At 48.9% G+C, this 24207-nt stretch overlaps 1 long non-coding RNA gene across 1 annotated transcript in view; it reads left to right on the top strand.

Moving 5' to 3' along the window:
- The window catches only part of LOC139357051 (uncharacterized), a 57636-nt gene that overhangs the window by 7314 nt on the left and 26115 nt on the right, over positions 1-24207 (top strand). Inside the window, exon 2 of the long non-coding RNA XR_011609645.1 lies at positions 7754-7895. This is a non-coding gene — a long non-coding RNA (uncharacterized lncRNA). The remainder of the gene's footprint in view (positions 1-7753; positions 7896-24207) is intronic.

Below are 24207 nucleotides of genomic sequence, written 5' to 3'. Positions count from 1 at the left end.
CCAGCAGTCTCTAGATCTTATCTTCACCCCCTGGCCTTGGTTACAGGAGCTGCTGGTGCTGCTGGTTCTGGGCAATCTGAGGGGTCTGCCGGGTGAATTGCGCTGATTCTTCGATTCCTTCACTGCTGACTCAGGAATTCCTTCTTTCAGTTTACTTCCCACCTTTCCCAGTGTTTGCTATTGCATCTCTCCTGTTTTCCTTGTTCTTGTGGATTTATGGCTTTTAAAAAATGTCCTTACTGTGTTGATTATTTTGGAGTGGGGCATTGGGAGGAGGTGAAATCAGGGGTGCATGCTCAATTAGCCATCTGAAGCCAGTAGCCCTTTGTCTCCTTGTCCTTCAGAGGCCATGTAGTTCCTGGGGGAGCAAGTGGGGCCGTGCCCTGTGTCTGTGGAGTGGCGGAACTCAACTCAGCGGCTCCTGCTCTGTAAGCCAAGCAGGTGTGGACACCGCTGGACCTGTGGGGCGGTGAAAGTGCATGCACCCTGTGCCGGGAGCCACGAGACTGACTGGCCTGTGTGGAAGGGTCCATCCAGCCTAGGGGAGGGAGGGGCGAGAGGATGCTCCAAAGAGTAGGAATGGTTGAGAGGGTTCTGGGGAGGGGGACTGGAGAAGATCAGAGGGATGGCGCCCTGTGCTCGTGGGCCACTGTCCTCATGCATTAATTGGTGTCTGTGTGGCGCCTCGTACCTGGCACATGCTTGTTCTCCTGACTTGCCGTTTCTCACCACAACCTGAGGCTGTTACTGTTACTCCCCTTTTAAAATGAGGCGGTACAGGCCTAGGCAGGAGCATCTACAGAGCTAGAAGCTGGGGAGGGATGCATGCCCAGCTCCTCGAAGGCCTCCTTGATGCGCTTGGGGACAACCTGGAGGCAGAAGCATGACAGTCCCAGGGTGGGTGTATGGGATTGGGGTTTTAGACAATTGTTGAGTTATCTGTATGATTTTAAACACGTTGCCCAACTTCCCTTTGTACATCCCTGTGGTGAGCATTTATTCTTTGGCAAAAGAAACACTCAGAGAGGGGAACAAGTTTGTAAAGAATACAGTGATTCCTGGAGGCCTGCAGGGGCTCATTAAAAACAAGCCATGGTTTCATGACATTCAGTTTCCCTGGGCAGTTATGCTGAGCCTTAAGACCCAGCGCTCTTAAATAAAGTATACTGTGAGTTCTGAAAAACTCTGGACAACATTTCTAATTATGTTGCCGTGGAAAAAACAGGAACAGGGCACCACATGGCAGGGCGACCGCAATTAGATCGACCCAAAGTAGGCCAGGCTTCTGCACCCACAGCTTGGGCGAGGAGCCACATTGGATTCAGACGCATTTTCTGTACCATGGCTGCAGGGCTCTGTCTGTGACTGTGACAGTTCATTTTAGTCAATGGCCTACATCATGGCAGACGGATGGAAAAACAAGCTGGGAGAGAGACATGCATTGCTGAATGAACAGCTACCTGAATGGTGACCAGACCAGGAAGGTGAGGCCTTGACGGCACAGAGTAGGTCTGTTGTGCCCACAGGGAGGATGAGCTGGGTTTGCCATGGAGCTCAGACACAGCGGGTATGATGTGAAATGTAAGCTTTCTCAGAGGTTTATGGTACTTAGACTACAGACAGGCTGCTCAGGGCCCCAGAGAAGTTAATCCAAAAAGCCTAGGCTGAATCTTTTTCTTTCATAGTCATTCCTCACTCACTTTCCTACCAGCCCACTCATCCATGTCCCCACTGCCATTTACCCATCTACCCCATCAATGCACCCACTGATCCACCCGCCACCCATCCATCCAACTATCCATCTGTCAATCCACCCAACCATCCATTCACCCATCCATCCATTTACCTACCCATTCATCTACCCATTATCCATCCATGCCTCCATCCTTTCATCCACCCATATATCCATTATCCCCCCATTCATCCATTCACCTATTATCCACCCACCCATCCATCCATCCATCCATCTGCCCATCCATCCACACACCCACCCATCCATCCGTCCACCTATCTATGCACCCATTCATTCATCCATTATCCACCCATTCATCCATTCACCCATTATCCATCCATCCATCCATCCATCCATCCATCCATCCATCCATCCATCCACACATCTATCTATCCATCCACCCACCTATCTATGCACCCATTCATCTATCCATCCATTCACCCACCCACCCACTCATCCATCCATTCACCCACCCACCCACTCATCCATCCATTCACCCACCCACCCACTCATCCATCCACTCACCCACCCACACACCCATCCATCCACTCACCCACTCATCCATCCACTCACCCACCCATCCGTCCATTCACCCACTCACCCACTCACCCACCTGTTCCACCATCCTCCTGTCCAGCGTCCCAGGCACTGTACTAGGTGCTGGAGAGCTGGCACATGAATCAGACACAACCCCTGCTTTTAAAGAGCTCATAGCCTATTCATGCATTAGAGTGGGGAAAACAAAGGAAAGAGAGAGGGCATTGTAGTGGGAGGTTTCTGGAGTCAAGCGGATTGTGGAAAAGGACAGCCACTGAGGAGTTAAGCAGGAAGTGCCATGGCAAGATTTGAGGGTTAGGACCCTGTCATTAGCAGCTCTGGGCAGGCTCAATTGGAGAAGAGCCATGAGAGGCTCAATGGCTGGCAGTGTGTTTCAGTAGCCTCCAGGAGGGATGACGTGGCCTGGGAAGCAGAAGGGGAAAGGTCAAGGAGGGCCACGGGGCAAGATCAAAGATGTGTAGGATTGGTTGAATATTCCAAAGGTGAAAGCAGAGATCAGTCTGAGGCTCTGGGAAGCACTGCGACCCTGGAGGCCAAAACATCATTATTGCCTGATTATTCCCCAGGCCTGGGGGCCCTTGAATCTTCCTCCTCCTGCTCTCTGTGCCTTTCTCTGCCCACTTTCCCTTTTCTAGAATTGTGAGAGCCAGAAACAGCCAAGGGTCAGGGGAGAATAAGTGAATTTCCTGCTTGTAAATCACCTGAGAGCACCGACCGTTCTTTGCTGTTTCACCCTGACCAGCAGCCATTTATCTGGATAATGCATTTATTTATTGCCACTCCACCATTTTGCATTGAGATATATGTGCAAACCAAAGTGCCAATGATTTGCAAACATCAAAGGTAGGAGAAGAAAATGAAATTGGGCTTATTAGATTATTTGGTATTGAATTCAATGTCTGCAGCTCCTCATTTTTCTCCATCACCCGCCTTTCCTACAGATCAGTTTACAAGACTTTTCCTGGAAATACCACTTAGTATCAAAATCTGTGGGCAGAACCCAGCTGCAGGATCATTCTCCTAGTAAAAGGCGGTGAGATGCTGAGTGGATGGTGCCAGGCTTGCGTCAGGGCGGCTGTGCCGGATGGATCTCCTGCCTCCACCCCTCAGACCCCACAGTGCTGGGGCAGGAGCACAGACACACGCATGCACACACACAGTGATCTGGCCCCAGAAAGCCTCCTGGGCTTGGGGAGATCACAGGGAGAGGCTCTGTGTTCTCAGGAGAGACTCTGGGCATGGCACCTGCCTCTGCCTGTGTGAGGATCAGGGCTACCATCCTCTTGGAGTTGAGGCGTGAGTGGGCCAGCCTGAAAGGATGTCCACAATGTGTCTGGAGAGGTGGTCACTGTCCAGCCACCTGTACAGGCAGCCGCCCAGCCTGCAGCATGCTAGCTCCTCTCCTCACTCCGAGGGGCCTCCTCGTCCACTTGGCTGCTCCCTGCTGTCCTTTGACCAGGCTCAGCCCCTCACTGTCCTTACCCCTCCCCAGTGGTTTCTCCTCTGCCCCAGGCTTGATCCAGTCATGATATCGCATTATCCCTATTAATTTTTAATCTTTTAAAATTGCTTTCAAAGAAAAGTTTACCCGGCAGGGTAGAACAACTTGGGGACCAGAACATGGAATGTTTAGGCTCGAACTTGCTTTCTCTCCCCAGGCTCCGCCATTCCTGGCGGGACCCTCTCTGGTCTCAGTTTTCTCATCTGTTAACCGGGGTGATTCTTGCCCTGGTTACTTCTCCAGGCACCGGAATCATGTGAGGGAACGGACGTGAAAACACTGTGCTACGTTCCCACACATGCACTCAGCACTTCCCCGGCCTCAGCCCAGTTTCCGTGCTGTGGGACTTGGGGCAGGTTGCTCAGTCTCTCCGGGCTTGGGGTTCCTTGTCTGTAACACTTCCTCCAAGGGGCTGCTCTCAGGAGGGGAGGGAGTACGTTTCACTGTGAGTCCACAGGCTCATGCCTCACTACAGGCCGGCCGCATGCTGAGCCCTCCATAACTGGTGGTGATTATTATGCATTTAAAAAAAGACATGAAAACATGTGGACGTTGCAGGATTGAGGAAACGTGAATACTTTACGAATCAGAAAGGAATTTAGGGAAACTGGGATCCTGAGGGGAAGGGCCCTTTTCTTCCATGTGGAATCTCTTGTCCTGCCTTTGGGGTCAAAGGAGCAAATGAGCTTCAGGAGAGAGACCAGAGGGATTCTTAGGACAAGCACTGCTCAGTAGTCCAGCTGCCCTGTGGAAGTCCCCGCTGCCCTGTGGCCTGTCCCAGTGCTCCCTGCGGTCCTCGGACCTTGCACCCACCCCACCCCGGGGCTGGCGTGACCTCGTTCAGCAACTTAGGGACTGCAGTGAGTGGTGGGTGTGCAGAAGCCATGTCCCTCCTGCCTGCCAGGAGTCTGGGCTGCTGGGCAGCCCCCATGCACCGGCACCTATCCTGTGTCAGCCATTCACCTCCTCCCCCCCATAGCCTTCCCTATCCGTCCCTGTCGCCTGCAGGAAGCCAGTCTAATGAGGGCACTGGGCTGCCTGCTGGCGTGGCAAAAACCACACCGTCAGCATTTCTACAGCGTCTCATAAATTCACAGAGAAACTCCCTGCAGACAGAAGCTCAGCAGTGAGGCTGTCTGCTTGGAGACGTGTATCCTCCTGAAATTAGAGTGGAAATCAGTTTCTGAGTGGTCCTCCATCCCACAGCTTCCTTTTGGGAAAGGCTGAAGAGGGACTGAGGAAGGAAGAGGGCAGGGGACAGTCGCTTGGACATCCAGGCTTGCCCTCCCTTCCCACTCCCTTTCGTCTTCCCCTCCTCCTCCCTCTGCCTTCCTCCTCCTTCCCTCTTTCTCATGTAAGGGTCTGGATTACTCTTTAAGAACCTTGAAATTCTCTACGAGAGTGAACCCTGGGATTTTGCCCCTGCGAAGTGTCTCAGTTCCTGACATGGCTACACCTAACATTTGTGGGTTTCTTACACATTGCCACTTGGTTCTGGCTGAAAACTTGGAGGTTTTGGCGTCAGAGGGACATGGTTTATATTCCCAATTCTTCCTCTTAGTGGATGTGGGGCCTGGGCACGTTCACATCCGTGCACACAAAAATGCCCAGCACACCGATGGTGCTCAATGAAACTGTGATGTCACCTTAACTCACGCGTCTCTCTGGAGCTCCTCACGAGCACCTTCCTTTTGGCATAGCAGGGTCATCTGATGTCTGAGGTGGAGCCAAAGATCAACAAAGCTGGACAGTAGTTAAATTGGTGAGAACAGATTTCTTCAGTAACTGCTGACAGTGGGGGAAGAGCTGAGCTCCCTTTCGGCCTGTGCAAAGAAGGGAAGAAGGGCCTTTTGCTGCCTGGTTTCTTCCCTGGGTGGGTTTGTGTTCCTCACAATTGGTAGAGAGCAGTGAGGCAGCCCCTGTTCTTCACAGAGAGGGAACTCTGCGCTCATGAAAGCCCCCTCCTGCAGAACCCAGGCCTGGGAGCTCCAAGGTCACAGGAGTGTGTGTGTGTGTGGCAGGGGCAGCGGTGGGGGGTGGGGGAGGGAGGGCCGTAGAACATTCTGGGTCCTACAGGGTGTGGGGGCTATTGTGGGTGCTGATGAGAGCATGCTGGCTGGGCTGTAGTGGGCACTGTTTGGTCTGGGCTGCCCCACTTTGCTGGTAAGTAGAGCACCACGGAGCTGGTCTGAAGTGCCCTGGAAGCAGGCCTGGGCCTCTCTCTTGGAAGAATACTGTAGGCTGTGCATGGTTCCAGCGTGCCAGGGTCTTTTGGGACCTCTTTGGCAGTTACTTGCCTGGGCCTTTGGAGGTGCGGCCTCCATGAGGGATGAGGGCTCCTCTGCTGTGCCTGCCAGCATTTCCCTGAGTGTTCTCATGGGTCCGATTCTCAATCAGAGAAGCTATTCCCCTTAGCTCTGCTCCTGCCATGCCAGCATCCAAACAGCTGAGGTGTGCAGGGGCAGGGCCAGGCATCTATGCTGGCACAGGAGCTGCCATAGATCGGAGGTGCTGGGATGAGCTTAAGGCTGTGACTGGGCTCATACCTGCTGGCGGATGTGGGTGCCTTCGGAAAGCAGATGTGGCGACCGGGCCTGGAAGAGGGCAGAGCCAGCTGGTTAGAGTGGGGTCCCAGCCACTCAGGGACCAGAGGACCTGGAACAGAGTAGGGGCCAGGAGAGCCAGGCTGAGGGGTGAATGCTGGGTGAAGGGACCCTCCCTGCTAGGTTGAACAGGCCTGACCAGGGAGGGCTCAGTCCCTGAGAGTTCAGTTCCTGCAGACCCACCCAGCCCCAGGGTGGCGAGTCTCAGGCTGTAGTCAGGCCAGCAGTCCAGGTTCAGGTTCTCAACGACTGGCAATCCAGAAGGAAGTTCAGAATATCACATGTCAACTAAACACAGCTGGACCAGGATTGGGGAGAAAGGGCCATTTAGGGCTCTGGATTTCCTGATTAACCAGGAATGTCCCCAAACTATTTCGGCTTCTTCCTTGTTAGAGACATTTCCCTGGTTCCCAAGGCCCTTTCTTGCCTCTGCATCCACTAATAGGATGCTCTCCAGACTTTTGAATACAGCCCGGTGGCCACTGCCTGGGCCTCTGGCCACAGGGGGAGGAGGTGGCATCAGACCCACCCCAGGACCTCTGGTAGGACCTTATCACTTGTTATTCCCTCCTCCTCAAAGTGATGGCAGGGAAAATTCTGGATCACTAGTACTCAGGGTATGGGGAGGGAGATTTTCTGAGCATTTGTTAGTTATTTTCTCTTTCTTCTAATTGCTGGGGTACAGGCTGGACCAGGCGTCGCAGGCTCCTTTGCGTGGGCTCCCACTCTGAGGGACAGGCAGCTCCTCGCCTTCCACCAGGTTCCCCTGATGAAAAGGAGGCATGCCTACAGGAGCTGTGCGCGTGCAGGTGCTGGCTGCAGGTTGGGAGCTTCCCTATCCTGGAGTTTGTTCAGCTGGGAGCCACGTGCCTGCAGATGTCCTGGGTGGAGATGGGAAGCCTCTGATTCCCGGACACCTGCGTAGGAATCCAGACCTACCCCAGGCCTGCTGAATCAGCACCTCCATATTGGTGGGGGGCTGCCCAGCAACTGCACATCCACAATGGCCTTTAGTCTTGGGGGCTGGGATTGGCTGGTGGCAGGCTCTCTCCCAGCCCTGGATGTGTGGCTGGCCTGGGCCGGGCAGCGTGGCCGCTGGGCCTGGTAATGTTCAACCTTGAACCGAGCCCAGTGTGGACACGAGGAGCCCCTCCTTGGCCGCTGTGGGGTGCACAGACGTCAGGGGAGCCACACCTTTCCTGGAGCATGTCTCCCGCGGGGCTCTGGCTGACCCTGCTGGGCCCTCTGCTGGGGCTGGGCTGGCATTGTGCTCCGCCATCTGTCTCTTAAAAACACCATTTCTCTTCAGAGGAAGTGATTTTGCCTTTAACGTCTGGATATTATTGTTGTTTCTTCTAGGGTTCAGCAAGGACCTCCTTCTCTTTCCTCAGCTGCGAGGGCAGTGTCTTGGGGACCGGTAGTCCATGACTGGCTGAGGAGACTGCCCTGGGCCACCTGCCACCATCACTGTGGTTCCCTGTCAGCACCCTGTTGTTCTCAGGTCAGTGGCCTAGGTTTCAGGCCCAGCTCATGCTGGCTGGCTTTGGACTATTCTTCCTCCAGGCCTCAGTTTCCCCAGGTGTGGAATGCATCTGCCTGTGTGTGTTCTCAGGATGGAGATGCCTTGGTCTTCTCTGGGAACCCGGCTTGGCTGGCTCTCCAGCCCCCACTGCCCTCCTCAGAGTCTGGTCCCTGCCATCTGAGCCTGGGTCTACTTGGCTGGAGAGGCTTCAATTCCATGGCTGTGGGGTGAAGTGGGTGGCCCAGCATCAGGGCCCCCAGCGGTCAGGCCTCGTTGGCAACGGCACAATTCAGCACCCTTCTCCAGTGCTTGTGATGTGATCTCTTCCAGGAGGCCTCAGACGGGAACCCGCAAGCCCCCCGGGGTGGGTGAGCCGTCGAGACGCCGTCTATATGTGGTTTAGACGGACAGACCCCCAGGAGTCAGGACCGCTTGGTGGCCTGAGGCTTGAGCAGCTACTCCCTGTGTCACCTCAGCTTTCCTGACTCAAACATTGGGATAATAAAAGCGCCTCCCCCAGGAGCAGTAAGATGTCCTACGCCTCTAGACGCCAGCGTCTGGGTCAGGGCCCAGCTTCTTCCTTATTGGTAGCAGGGCCTTTTGTATTGGGGCTGAAATTTCACAAAATCTATTATTCTTACCCCAGCTTGGTTTGACCCGGAGTGGGCAGTGTGGTGGGGTGCAGAGAGTACAGCTCTCAGGACAAAGCTGACCGCACCCCCAGGCTGGGAGTTTGCTCTGCCCACGTGAGGATCCCCAGGTACTATACACTAGACCCTGTGGCGGGTGCACAAGAAATAGTCACCCAGTGTTTGAACCAATGCCTATATGCTGCTGGTGCCCAAAACAAATGGGTACAAACCAGAAACCAAGATGACCCCAAACCTTCCCAGGCCTTTCCCTGGACTTCTGCCTGGCCAGCCCCCACTCACCCTGAACTTGCACACTGATCTTTTCACTTGTGAGGCTTAAATCCAGACAGCCCCATCCTACTCTGCGCTGCCAGGGTATCAGTCAGGGAGACCCAGGGACTCCTGAGAGCAAGGAGCAAGCTGTGCCAGGCCCAGCAGGGAGACGGGATCTGGGCAGGCAGGGATGCAGCAGGCTGAGGCCACTCTGCACACCACGCAGAGGGGAGGGACTTCAGGATCAGTGGGGTGGGGTCGGAGCACCCCCCACACTTCCTGAGTGGCTGCCCCCAGAGGCTTTTGTTTAGGTGTCTCCCTCCCCTCCAGCCCCGCCCAAGGAGGGCAGCTGCGGTGCCCCGTACTTGGAATCAGGCACTCTGTACATGGATAGTGCATGAGGCTTAATAACTGCCGCCTGATCTTCTGAGGACAGATGGTTTTAGTGTCTCAAAATCTCCTGGGTCGAATGACTTTTCAAGCCTTCTGATAGGAACGCTAACCTTCTAACCTTGATGGAGGGGCAAATGCAGGGTTTGACTGAGTGACAACATAGGCAGTTTAGTAAGATGCCGTGCCTGGTACTCGTCCTATGCAGAGGAATCAGCGGCTCCCACGGAGGGAACTTGCTCTGTGAGCAGTGTGGAAATATCATGGGAAGCCAACTGAAGTGGGGAGGTGATACGCGATGAGGGTGGAGGGTTCCTGGGCTGGAGTGCACCAGAACCCTTGTTTGTTGATCCTGTTAGTAGTTCTTATGGTGATCTTCGGATGGATGCACTCAGACAGCAGACACGCAGGAAGGCTTGGCTCCTTCTTGATGAAGTGAAGTGTTGTGGGTGTGTTTCTTTCACTGTGTTGAACAATGGAACACAGTGAACCCTGGGACCTGCTGACAATGACGGGTTACTTCTCTGCACGAGGCAGAGAAGGCATACCTTGGACTCAGGACTGCAGGCACTGCAGGATGGGGAAGGAGAGGGAAGGAGAGGGATGCCTGTAACAGAAACGGCAGCTGCTCACTGGAACCCAGTGCTTAAAGCTCATCCTAACATGGCCTTCTGTTCCAAGAAGGGCGGATACCCTGGAAGTCAGTGTCCCCTGCTATGGCCTGGATGTTTGTGTCCCTAAAAAATCCATATGTTGAGTCCTAACCCCAGTGTGATGGTATCAGGAGGTGGGGCCTTTGGGAAGTGATTAAGGCATTAGGGTGGAGGCTTCATGAATGGGATTAGTGCCCTTATGAAAGAGGCCACAGAGACACCCCTCGCTCCTTCTGCCATTACAGCTAGAAGGTGCTTTCTATCAACCAGAAAGTGGGCCCTCACCACACACCATCTGCTGGTGTCTGGATCTTGGACTCCCCAGCCTCCAGAGCTGTGAGAAACACATTTTTGTTGTTTCTAAGCCACCCAGTCTATGGCAGTTTGTTGTAGGAACCAAAATGGACTAAGGCAGGACTTAGTCAAGGCAGGATGCAAGCTAGAATCACATGGGAGTGTTATTGCAATGCAGATTCCCAGGTCCTCTCAGAACTCCTGAACTGAAGCCTCTGGGCAAGGGGATGGGACATTACAGCTTTTAGAAGGTTCCCAGGTGACTCTGGGGCCACCAGCCCAGCACAGCCCGCAGATGGACGCTTGAGGTCTCTAGCCAGGATGGACGAATGCCCCAGCAGGCTGAACTTGGACAAATATGACGTTAGTGGTGTTTGACGGTGTCACCTCCACTCCCTCAGCTAGTGACCTTGCTGACTAAAAGTAAAGCTAATGTTAACTGAGCACTTACTATGTGCAAGGTCTCTGCAACCCCCTGAGTTAGGAACTATTATCATTCCCAAAATGCAGATGATGGTATTGAGGTACAGAGACGTTTGATTAACCGGTCCAAGGTGCCAGGGATGGAGGGTGGCAAAGCACGTTCAAAGCTGACCTGGCGATCCAAACCAGCTCCTGCCCCCACTCTGGATTGCCTCTGTAAGTCGGGGTGCCGTGGGGCCTGGGAGGGGCGGGAGCTGCATGGTTTTCTGTGCTCTGCTGTGCCCAGCTGAGCGTCTCTGGACCATTGCTTCCCTCTCCAGGCCCTGGCTCATTATGCCAAGCTGCAGGGCCAGTGAGGGCTGGGGCACACTCCCAGTGGCTGCCCCTCAGGCTGGAGCCGCCCGTTTCCTTTACACCTGGCTTTGTGGAGCCCAGGGAACTAGGCTGATGTCCAGGTAAAGAATTGGGGGCTGGCCGGGCACGGTGGCTCAAGCCTGTAATCCCAGCACTTTGGGAGGCCGAGACGGGCGGATCACGAGGTCAGGAGATCGAGACCATCCTGGCTAACACGGTGAAACCCCGTCTCTACTAAAAAAAAAAAAATACAAAAAACTAGCCGGGCGAGGTGGCGGCGCCTATAGTCCCAGCTACTCGGGAGGCTGAGGCAGGAGAATGGCGTGAACCCGGGAGGCGGAGCTTGCAGTGAGCCGAGATCCGGCCACGGCACTCCAGCCTGGGCGACAGAGTGAGACTCCGTCTCAAAAAAAAAAAAAATTGGGGGCTGCCTTGGTTTCCCTTTATAGTGTGGGCTCCCACTTCTGAAGAGTAGAAACACCCTTTCTGCTTTTTCATTTCTTAAAACAAGTTTTTAATTGTTTTATCTGATACTGTGCTCATTGTAATACGTTAGAAAAATCAAAAGTGTAACTGCAGAAAACTCACCCACGATTCTTCCATTCACCGTTAATACTACCAAGATTTTCTTTCCAGTATTTTAAAACTTGCTTTCTTGCTTTTCTTAACTGAGCCATACTTTAAATACAATTTTGCATTCTGATTTTAGTTCAGTGTTATATTGGAAACACTTCTGCGCACCTTTAAAACAGCTTTTTGTAAACATTTTTCATCATTTCATAATATGCCATCAATATGCAAATTTATTATTTCACCATTTCCCACATCTGGATTGTTTCAGTTTCATGCTATGACAAGAATGCTTGACGAATATTTTAGTGTGTACGTCTTTACCCACGCCTCTGTGGGATTTTGCAGAAGCAATATCAGTGGGTTATAACAAAGGCTCTTGATACAAATTGCCAAATTGCTTCCCTGAAAACTCGTGCTAACTCATCTTCCTGCCCTTGTGAGTTAATATTTGACCTTAAAGGGACGCTAGAAGTCCTCAGTTATGAAATGACCCTCCAAATTAAATTGGGGCAGACAGAACGTGGAGTCAGCCCATCTCTCCGTGAAGGCGGCCCCTGGGGGACCTTCAGCCTCTATTAAGGGAGCACGTGGTCTGTTGGAATAGGAAGAATAAAACTCCTCTTCAGGCAGATTAGGCAGGTCATATTTGGCTGTTAAGCCTGTTATTTGTAATAGATCTCATTTTAAAAGATCCATTGCCAACATAATGTCAGATAATTTTCCATTGAATTGCCTTTTAGATTTTAATATGTTTCTGCTCAGTCACTTTGAGGAGTTATTTTTTTAAAAAAAATCTTCCTTTTAAAATGTTCCAAGTTTTCCATATCCCCACCCCCTTCCTGTGTCCAGGACAGACTTTTCAATCAACCCAGCATGATTTTCCTGCTAGACCTGGAGACCCCCTCTGAAGCCTTTGCAGTGCTTTACCCCAGGAAGTCATTGCTAATCAAAATAAGCTGGCGCGGAAAATGTAAACTCATTTTCTGTCTCCTGTTAACCTCCCCAAATTGCAGCACATCTCACACGATGCTGTAAACGGTGGCTCAGTGGTTTCTCCCCACCCACTAGTGAGTGGGCTTCCTGAGAGGACATGAGTGAGTGGATGACCACTGAGGGAGGTGAGGAGGCTCTGGGTGATATTTTGAGGCGCAGTCTTCCATTGGTCCATATGGGATCTTTCAGCTCCTCCCTCACCAATGACTACATCACCATCTACTCATGCTTAAGCCCAAGATGGCCTGACCTGGGCTTGAGATGCTTGAGATGCTTATAAAGTCCCTATTTTATACCTTTGAGAACCCATTGCCCGTGACTCCTCTCTTCTATATATAGGCTTTGAGCCATTTTCCAAGGAAAAGCTGGGCAGCTATAGGAGCTAAGGGAAGCTTTGAGGACGTGGAGGCAGTGGGCAGGTGACAGGTGGCCTCCTTTCTGCTCCAGCCCACTCTTCATGGTCCACCTCTGTCCCATCGGGGACCCATTGCCATTGGCAGCGGCGAGTCGGGCTCTGGCTAATGGGATCTCCTGAGGCCCAACAGAGTCACTCTGCAAAGGCATGCCGTATCCTCATGGCCAAGATCCTCTTCCTATGTGAACTGTGAGCTTCTTGAGAGCAGAAGCCACACCTGATAACCCTGTTTCTTTCCTGGTGTTGACTCTTTGTAAACTGTAATGATGATTCACTTGTTTCCTCATTCAGCAAATAGTTATGGAGCCCCTCCTAAGAGCAAGGCCTGTTCTAGGTGCTTGGGATTCCCGCTCAGAGGAGTGTACATTCTTGCGGGATGGGGAGAAATTAAACAATCACCATGACGCGTTTGTAATTTATGCAGTGTGGTGGAAGGTGATGAAGACGAAGTAAAACAGCCTAAGCAGATTGGAGTGCCAACTGTCATTTTATATAGGGTGACCGAGGTAAGCCTCAATGAGCAGGAGATATTCCAGTGCAGCCTTGAAAGAGCTGGGGGCATTGGCACACACGTGTCTATGGAGAGAATGTTCCAGGCAGAGGCGGCAGCGAGTGCAAGGGCCCTAGGGCAGAGTGGGACACAGTGACGTGGCGAATGGAGGTCACCATGGAGGGACAGGGTCGTGCCTGGGCCCTGCGAGCCTTTGTGAGGACTTGGGCTTTCTCTCTGAGACAGGCAGGAGCCTTGCTGGGATTGGAGGAACAGAGTGGGAAGACAGCTGGGAGGACAATGCTGAGGGCGATGGGAGTGTGAGCTGTGAGGGTGATGGTAAGTGGCTGGATCCTGGATGTAGTTTGGAGGGAGAGCCGGCAGAATTTCCAGGTCGTGGGGTCTCAGAGGAGTTAAAGTTGACTCCAAGATATTGAGGTGAGTAATTGGAAGCCCAGGCGCTGGTCATTGAGGGGAATGGCAAGGCCGTGGGAGGCGTGGGTTTTGGACGAGAGGTGGAAGGACCAGCAGCGAGGCTTGGGCATGCAGGGCTGACGGTGCCCACCGGACCTACAGGAGTGGTCACAGGTGAGCAGGCAGGCTGTGGGCGAGGCTGGTGGATGCACGCAGCCTGTGGAAACTCTCTTCTATCTCCTCTGTGTCCTTGGTGAAGCAGGACCATCACTGCTGAGAGTGAGGATGGGGAGAGATGGGCAGGTGAGACTCAACCTCAACCATCTGTCTGTGTGGATGAAGGCAGGCACCGTGGAGCTTCAGGGGCTCGGGGGAAGCCCACTGCCATGAACTGAGCGGGTGGCCAGTTGCTGGGGTTTGCCTGTCTTTGGCTGTGTGTATTTGGCTGTTGCGCAGGTACTGCAGGGGCATGGGGGGAGCTGGGCTTCATCTCCACTGGGCTTTGGTCTCCTGTGTAGGGCAATGTGCAAGGAGGGCCTAAGGTGGCCTCCTTGCAGTTCATTCCCCATGGAGCAGCCGAAGGAATATTTTAAAAATGTACATCAGATGATGACATTCTCTTGTGAAAAACCACTCCAAATCTTCCCATTTCTCTTAGAAAAACATTCAACAGCCAGAGGATGGCCAACAGGGCCCTGCAGGGCTCAGCCCTCACTACCCCCCAACCCCGTTTTCTACCAGACTGTCCTCTCTCACTGCACTCCAGCCATACTGACAGGACCCAGGACCTCTGCATGCATTGTCCTTTCTTCTGGAACAGCCTAGACCCTGCAAGATCTCCCTCAGAGAGGCCCACTCTCTGAAACAGTCCTGAGACTATCTATCGCCTTCCTCGATTGTGTTTTTCCCCATAGTGGTTATCACTTCCTGTTACTATATTATGTATTTATCTATGGTCTCTCTTCCACAATAGAATAGAGGCTCTGTTGGGGCAAGCACCGCTCCCTGTGTCCTGAGGCTTCAACCCATAGCATGCTGCCAATACATGAATCACTTGATAAAAGCCACAAAAATTATCTGCATATGAGTTTAAAGGAAGAAGACTTTAACATCTGAAGGTCAAAGACCTGAATAATAAAAAGCATATCATATTGGATGCAAGACTTTTTTTTTTTTTTTTTGAGATGGAGTGTCACTCTTGTTGCCCAGGCTGGAGTGCAATGGTGCCATCTCGGCTTACCACACCTCTGCCTCCTGGGCTCAAGCGATTCTCCTGCCTCAGCCTCCTGAGTAGCTGAGACTACAGGCATGCGCCACCACACCCGGCTAATTTTGTATTTTTAGTAGAGACAGGGTTTCTCCATGTTGGTCAGGCTGGTCTGGAACTCCCGACCTCAGGTGATTTCGCCTGCCTTGACCTCCCAAAGTGCTGGGATTATAGGCGTGAGCCACTGCGCCCGGCCGGAAGACTCTTACAATGAAGACATCAGGTCTCTCTCTATGAATCTATGACTCCAATGCAATCCCAAGGTTCTAATGAACGTCATTCTAAAGTTCTGAGCTAATTCTAAAGTTCACTTGGGGACGGGAGGGAACATGTAAAAACAGCCAGAAAATGTCTTAAAAGGAATATAATAAGGGAGAACTAACCCTACTCTACAAATAGAAAGGTTACAGTAGTTAGAAGTGTGTGTCTGGCACAAGGATAAACAAAAAAAAAGAACATAAACAAATAAATGTCTGGAAAAGAATCCAAGTATATATAAAAATATAGGGCTTGAAGTAGGTGGCGTATCAAACCCATGGAAGAAGAGACTTATTCAACTCAGTGGCCATGCAGAAAAATAAAATAAACAAATAAATAAGTAAACCTGGATCCCTAGCTCACCTCAAAACCAAAGCAAGTTACATATGGATCAGACCTTTAGTGCAAAAAAAAAAAAAAAAAAAAAAAAAGAAAAAACAAAAAAACAAACAAACCAAAAAAAACCCTCTCTAAAAACATGAAAAGAAACACCAGATGCCTAAAAATTTAACTTTACATTGAGGAAGGGCTTTTAAAGCAAGACACAAAATCCAGAAGCTTTAAAGGTTTGACCATCTCCACTACAAAATAAAGTTTTGAAACCCCGCTCAAGCAGATAGTTTAAACATCAAACAAAATAATAAAAGATCAAAATTTGAAGGAACGACTGCAGTACTACGATGAATAAAGGGATAATTTACTTGATAATAGGAAACAAATCAAAATCCTAACAGGAAAAGAGACAAACATGTAGAGTCAGGTCACAGAAAAGGCAACACAAATAGCCAGTAAATGTGTGAAAAGTTATTCTACCTCATTCACTAATCTAAAAAATGCAAATTAAAACAAGTGTATCGGAGTTTTAATCTATCAGGTTAGGAAAGGCAAAACTTTGATGATGTGTAGCATTTTTAGTGTGTGGGAGAAAAGTACTTATATTCTACCATTGGGAGGACATTTGGCGCAAATTCTGGGTAAAGCGATTTGGCTGATCTAAAATCTAAAATGCACAGAACATTTCAATCAGTGATTCATTTCCTGGGAATTTATTCTACAGGTATGCCATTGGGAAGAAAAACTCATTTATCGGGATGTTCCCTGCAGAATTTGTGTGGTAGCCCAAGACCAAAAAAGCCTAATTATCCATCAAGAGAAGAACTGTTAATTAAATTAAATCATAGTATTCCTACACAACAGAATGTTGTATAGCCATGGGAAAAAAGATGAGTCAGCTCCAAATATGGCGATATGAACAATCTCCAAGATAGGCTGATAAGGAAGTCAAAGGGCCCAAACTATACACAACATGCTCTCTCCTTGAAAAACTGGCAGGATGGTAGTTTCTTGTGCATATGCTTGCATGAACACAACTCTGCAGGAACCTCTGGACAGAGCCAAACGTCTGTGCGTTAAGAGTGGCCTCTGGTGGGGTCTGGGGGACGGTGGGTCTGGGGTGGGAGTGACCTAATATTAACTTGGAGACCAAGCTCCTCTGAGGGTGGACCAGACATTTTCAAATCCAACACAACTAAGGAGGCTGTAAAGCCGGGTCTTCCCCCGTGAGCCCCTACGCTTCATGCCACCACCAGGCCACCAGCCCAGGGCATTGTCTTGAAATGTCTGCTTGTTTGCAGTCAGAAACCCAGTAGGCCAGGAAGACCTTTGGCTCTGCATGGGGGAAGAAGACAGGAAGCAGAGGGAAGAACATTCTAGAACATTCTAGGCCCAGAGGCAGAAATGTAGAGAAGGATTTTGCCTCTGCTGTTTGCTGGGATCCTGAGTGGTGAGGAGGGGGTGCAGAACACAGGGAACTCCGCTATGGACACTGGTGACACTGCCTTGGTCCCTCTGTGGCAGGCTGTTGCCTACACCAGGGGCCAGGGGAGGAGCACGTCCTCCATTTGGCAGCTTGTGCTGGGCACTGTTCCCTTCACGGGGCGATAGAGGAAATTAGCTTCAGCCCCTTGCAGCAAGGAGCTCACGGCTTGGCAGTGAGAACGCTACAGCGTGGGATGGGCCCGGGCTGGGAGCTCCTCCAAGGCTGGAGCTGGATCTCCCTTGACTAAATTAACTAACAACAAAGGAATGAATGAGCTAGCCAGCCCAGGGAGCTTTGGAGTACCAAGCGGGGGTGTGGAGTCTCACCCGGAGTGGGACCTCAGGCCAGGCCAGAAGGACTTCCTGGAGCAAGAGCTGTGGAAGCTGAGTCAGAGGGGCTGACAACAGGAATTCTCTCTTGAAGCTGATCCCGCTGCCCTGTGACGGGGGCCCAGCCTGCTCCAGTAGACACTGGGCCCCTGAAAGACCACTCAGCCACCCGCCTCCTTATGTCATGGAAAGTGCAGAAAGCACAGTGACTATCTGCCCTGCAACAGACATTTTTTTTTTTTTCTTTGAGATGAGTCTCACTCTGTCACCTGAGCTGGAGGGCTGGAGTGCAGTGGCATAATCTCGGCTCACTGCAACCTCTGCCTTCCAGGTTCAAGTGATTCTCCTGCCTCAGACTTCTGAGTAGGTGGGACTACAGGAGGGTGTTACCACACCCGGCTGATTTTTGTATTTTTAGTAGAGATGGGGTTTTGCCATGTTGGCCAGGCTGGTCTCGAACTCCTGACCTCAGGTGACCCACCTGCCTTGACCTCCCAAAGTGCTGGGAGTACAGACCTGAGCCACCACACCCGGCTGGACATCTTTCTGAATACAATTGGCCTTCCCTGTTTGCTATTTCTTAGCGCCACCATGCATGGGTGTTTTAAGTGCTTTCTCACTTAGCAGTGATCTGACAAGAAACAGAAGCCGGCTCATTCTCATGACACACATGGATCTCACTGTGCCCCCCACCCAGAGCCGCTGGCTCGAGAGAACTTGAGAAGGCCCGTCAAGCCTTGGGAACAGCACTAGCTAAGGGTCTGGAGTCCTGCCTTCAGGATCCATGTATGGCTTGAACATGACCATGATTGGATGCAGTTTCTCCTAGGGCCAGGACACCTGGGTCTGAGAACCAAGAGGTGGCTGCGTGGAGGGCTCCTTTCTGTGATTGCTAAGGCCCTTCTTGCAATGTCTGCTTCTGGTTCCACAGTCATGGTCCCTGCTTGTTTTCATCAAAGTCTTGGTTCCTAAGGAAGAAATATGACAATTGCCTCATGGAAGTTAATTCGTGAATGGCACTGGGCTGCTTTGGATCCATGACGTCACTGTCCAGTGAGCAAAGCAGAGAACTTCCACATTGGCTGGGTGCTTGGACCCGGAGAAGAACGTGTCTGGAACACGGGGTGCCTCTTTGTGCTAGTACATGGTAAAAACGAGTGGAAGGATACAGCAATCCAGTATAGGTCATGGTTTAGCTCCTTCAGGAACGAAGGTTTGGGTCACCCTGCCAGGTAATGAACCATGATCAGCCAAGGTGTGGGCTGTGGTGAGGGACATGAAAAGAAGGTTGTCAAGGCCCACCAGGGCTGTAAGAGCTCTGTGTGAAGTCGTCCTTGCTTTATCGTGTATTTGTATATATTTACTCGGTTCTCTCTTATCTCTCTGTCCACTCCTTTCTAATATGAAGCACACGTTACAGGATCTCCAACGGGGGTCATGACTCAGCTGGAAATGAGATGAATGTTCTCCCGAGGGGGATACCTAGTTGACCGAGGGGGATACCTACCTTCCCTTTTTGAGGAGGGATTGAATTTATACTTATGGCGTGAGGGATGGCTGCATTGTGCAAGACACAGCACACTGCTGCTCTGGCTGTTTGGAGGTTTGGTACAGGTGTAGGGATCTGAGGTGGCAAAGGTGTTGGCTGTGCCAGATTGCCTGTTGGTGACTCGGCTTCACTGCCCCACATTCTTTTCTGCATGGCTGCCGGCGAGGAGCCTGTAACTGCCACTTCCTGTAATCTCCTTCCTCAAGGTCTGGGTAGAGTCAGCCAAGGAGGGGCACTCATATGAGATTTGGAAGATGAAGGAGAAAGGGAAGCCAGTGGCAGCTGATGGCAGCTTTTGAGGATCCCCTGTTTGGTGCTATGAGCAGCTGAGATAATTTCTGGTGGCCTCGTTGACCCTTGCACCCCAGCCTTCCAACAGGTGAAAGCTTTGAATTCCACCTGTTAAAACCATTTCCGTTCACAATGGAGATCTCAAGTGGTTTCCATTTTCCTCACCAAACCCTGCCTGATGCTACCCACTTCAGCTGCTGCGGTGTGCTGGGCCACACGCACCCAGACTGTGCACATGGGCTACATGATATTTAGTGGTAATTTCTAGAAAAATTGACATAGGCACTGTTACCTGGCCTGTCTGCAGGGCAGATTTCTCCAGGCAGTGTGGAGTTCCGTGTTCTGATCTGTTTGGCAGACCTGTGTGCCCAGTTAAATGAATTTACAGATGATTTGAACTATGTCTAAACTTTCCTCATAAAATCAACAATCACCTTAAAATGTTTCTGCCCGTAAACTGCAGATTAATGATACTACTACTAATGAAAGCAGATGTGATAGGAAGTACTGGAATGGGCATTGTTCTCCCGGGGCGTCTTTGCGTCCACATGATGGTATGGGAACACTGCTGAGCTACTTAGATTTTATGCATTTGCATCACTAATACATTTTAAAAATATAATTTTTATTTGGGAGGCTGAGGCGAACAGATCACCTGAGGTCAGGAGTTCAAGACCAGCCTGGCCAACATGATGAAACCCCGTCTCTACTAAAAATACAAAAATTAGACAGTGCAGTGGTAGGCACCTATAATCCCAGCCACTCGGGAGGCTGAGGCAGGAGAATTGCTTGAACCTGGAGGGTGGAGGTTGTAGTGAGCCAAGATGGCACCATTGACCTCCAGCCTGAGTGACAGAGTGAGACTTCGTCTCAAAAAAAAAAAAAAAAAAAAAAATATATATAAATATATATATATAATATATTATATATAATTTAAAATAGATTTTAAAATAAACAGATCTTTAGATAATTGTGCATAGTGTTCATAGTGTTCTATGTTATAGTGTTAGATGTTATCACATATTAATAGAGAAGCCCACAATAATCTCTCATGTATGCATAAGAGCGTGTACCTGTGATGTGTGCTTTTGCTTGTCCTGGTTGCCTTGAGTGGTGAGTAAGGTGGAGGTGGGAAGAGGTTACTTGGGGAAAGGCTTTTGTTTTCTTTCCATTGTATTTAAAAAATAATAGTTAGCTACATGGATATTATTTTTGAATATCAATTCCATGTTCAGGCACTTTACTGAATTTTCTTAGTTTTCAAATAGTTTTTCAATTGATTCTTCTGGTTCCTCCAGGTATATGAATGATAATAATTTTGCTTTCTTCTTCCCAATTTGTATATCAAACCACCAGACCCAGATTGAATTCTATATCATCAAAGGATAGAATTTGAATGCACGTTTAAGCTCTCCAAGAATTTAGAGAGAAAAGGAAAACTTCAGAATTATTTGATGGAGTCAGCACAAAATTCACACCAAAACCAGACAAAAAGAACACAGAAATAAAAACTCATATCAATTAATGCAAAAACTTGAAATGCAATGTTAGCTAATCAAATCTATAAATAAAATTGAGAAACAATGCAATGCAATCAGGAGAGGCTTATTTCAAAAATGCAAAAGTGTTTTACTATTTGGAAATAATTAGTACTAAAAAAAGATTGGGGACCAGGCGTAGTGACTCACCCCTGTAAACCCAGCACTTTGGGAGGCGTAGGTGATCACTTGAGCCCAGGAGTTCAAGACCTGTCTGGGCAACGTGGCAAAACTCTGTCTCTACAAAAAGCACAAAAATTAGCTGGGCATGGTGGCTCACACCTGTAGTCCCAGCTACTCAGGAGTCTGAGGTGGGAGGACTGCTTGAGCCCCAGAGGTCAAGGCTGCAGTGAGCTGAGATCACACCACTGCACTCCAGTGTGGGTGACAGAGTGAGACCCTGTCTCAAAAAACCCCCCCAAACCTAGGAAATAATTTCCCATATTAAGGAGTCCTTAGAGGGGGAAAAAACCCATGACGATCTCCATTAAAGCCAAAATGGTATCTGATAAAAGTGTTTAGTCATACCTAAAACAGGAATAGCTAAATACTTCCTTAACGTATCAGGAGAAACAAACTCAAACAAGATACCAGCTTCCTATTGAATAGGGAAATGCTGAGAATATGCCATTAAAGGCAGAAATAAGGCTATTTCCATTACTGTTTCTATAGTGTATAATAGTATTTCTACTACTATTTCCACCACTATTATTTGAGCTTGTGTGGGAAGGACTAACTAGTACAGCTAGAAAATTTAAAAAGAATGAGATATAAAAGCTGGGATGGAGGGAGCAAAATTATCATTATTTTCAGGTGGCTTAATTGTATACCTGAAAAAAGTAGAATTTAGTGAAAACTTACTGGTAAAACAAGGGGATTCAACAAAAATAATGGAATTGAGATATTTTCCTATGGTAACTTATCTACTATTTTTCTACATTCTACATACTTTTTCTTATATTCGAATTGCATAACTCGTATGTTCCTGAAAAGTAATTCATTTCTTCCAGGTTTTATGTGCATTGCATAGATTTGAGCAAAATATGCTTCTATTATGTTTTACAATTTTTTTTTCTGATTCAATTGGAATGATGTGCTTTGAATTCTCCATTTGCCCCTCTCCAATCTGTTTTTCTCCTTTTTCTGCCCCGTTCTGGGCCCCAAGAGGCTGGTGTTTGTGGCTGTGTCACCTGAGCAACCTTGCTGCTGGCTGGCTTCCAGGTGGGCTCCAGGCAGGATGGGGGAGGGGAGCAGAGGGCAGGAGGAGGGGCTCCTTCCAGATCACCCTGCCTGTCGCTCTGCTGGAATTTCCTGCCCTCACCAGGTTTCTTGCTTCTTCATTCCTAGAGTGGGGAGGGCTTGTGGCCGCTGCTGCTCTCTGGGTGCCTCAGGTTCACTCCCTGGTTCCCTTCACCCTGCCCACCATTCTGTAAGCAGGTCGGCCATCAAGGTTGAGGCCCAGCATTTGTAAATGTCCCATAGATATCGAAAAGCAGGTGGCATTCTGTTCGCCGGGCATAATGTGAGATGTAATTATTCAATTTGTTACATGGACCCCCATCCTTAATCTCTTGTCATTGTAGTTGTTTATAGGATTGATTGGTCATAGGCAGAGGGAGGCGAGTCCAATCTGTTTGCTACTGTTGAATTTCTATTTTCTTTGTATTTACTGTAGTTTTTCCTTTTATAATTTGGTGCCCTATTATTGGGCATATATATTTTCCTGACAGTTGGAACTTCATTGTGTATTATAGTCTTTATCATTCGGAAGCGCTTTTCTCCTTTCCACAGTGCCTTCCCTCGGATTGCCTTGACTGATGACCCCCCATCACAGCCCTGGCTTCACTCTGTCTGGCTTTGCCCAGCCATTCACATTCAGGTTCTCAGTGACTTTGCTGAAGATGGATCTCTTTGTTTTCAGCAAACAAATTTTTAAAATGTAATCTTTAAAATGTGAGTTTATTCAATCATACTTGTTGATATATCAAGAAAGTCTGGTCTTCTATCATCTTTTTAATATTACGTTATACTGAGGGATTTTTCCCCTAACGTTATTGAGGTATACTTGATAATTAAAAATTGGATGCATTTAAGGCATACAATTTGATGATTTGATGTATGTATACATTGTGAAATATACGCCACAATCAAGCTAGTTAGTATATTCATCACTTCATATAGTTATGCACGTGTGTGTGTGTTACATTTTCTTTGACCGTTCATCCATTGACCAATATTTAGTCGATTCCATATCTTGGTATTGTAAATAATGCTTCAATGAACATGGAAGTCCAGATATCTCTTGAGATACTGATTTCCTTTCCTTTGAATAAATACCCAGAAGTGGGATTGCTGGATGATAAGGTAGTTCTATTTTTAATTTTTTGAAGAATCTCCATACTGTTTTCCACAATGGCTGTACCAATTTTCATTCTCACCAACAATGTAGAAGGGTTTCCTTTTCTCCAAACCCTTGCCAACACTTATTGTCTTTTTTTTTTCAGTAGCCAATATTCTGAATGTTTGTATGTTTAAGATTGCCCATTGCTGAACGTGACTTACTAGGAAGTTTTTGGTCATAGCTTACTTCTGTGAATTTCAAAAACCGATTTCTGTGGTTTTCTGGAATCTGGTGGTATTAGGAGAAACCTAAAGGCAGCCTGATTTCTCTCTAGGTAAGGAACTTTTTTGTGTGTGTGTGGGGGGGTGGAGTGGGGGGCCTGGATGCCTAAAGAATTTCTTCTTTGTCCTAGCAAATGATTTGATGTTGATTTTCCTGTATCATTATCTTCTGAAATATGTGTGTCCATTCAACTTTAGTTATAAATTCTTCCTTTTTTTCAGTAATTTTTTTTCTCATTTGCATTGGATATTTTAATTTCCATTTGGTAGGTTCCCTCATTTAGGGATACCATTTATCCATAAGTTGGATACTAGTTGTTTGCTTTTCATGTCCGCTGATATCTGTTTAATTACTTTAATCATGTTATCTTTTCATTCTGCATTAATTTTGATTATATTCAGTATTTCCTCTATGCCAGAAACTTGGTAATCAGTCATGTCTTTTCTCTTCTGTTTCTAATTTACTTATTAGTTCTGTAAAGGCTCTTTGTTTCCTTAGCTCCTTCATCTCCCCTTGTTATGTCATTCTACCATTTTAATCATCTTTAAAATCTGTAAATCTGCCATAGTGTACAGAGCCCTTCCACATTTATCTCATGTAATCCTTATGACAATTTTAAAGAATAGATATTATCTTCTTGCCTCAGTATTTTACTATAGAAACTTTTCACATACAGGAAAGATGACAGAATTTTACAGTGAACTCCCATCTTC

The sequence above is a fragment of the Macaca nemestrina genome, chromosome 11, assembly GCF_043159975.1.
Source record: "Macaca nemestrina isolate mMacNem1 chromosome 11, mMacNem.hap1, whole genome shotgun sequence".
Lineage (NCBI taxonomy): Eukaryota > Metazoa > Chordata > Mammalia > Primates > Cercopithecidae > Macaca > Macaca nemestrina.
The sequence above is the reverse complement of the archived record's forward strand: the minus strand, read 5'-3'. Positions and strand labels throughout refer to the sequence as shown.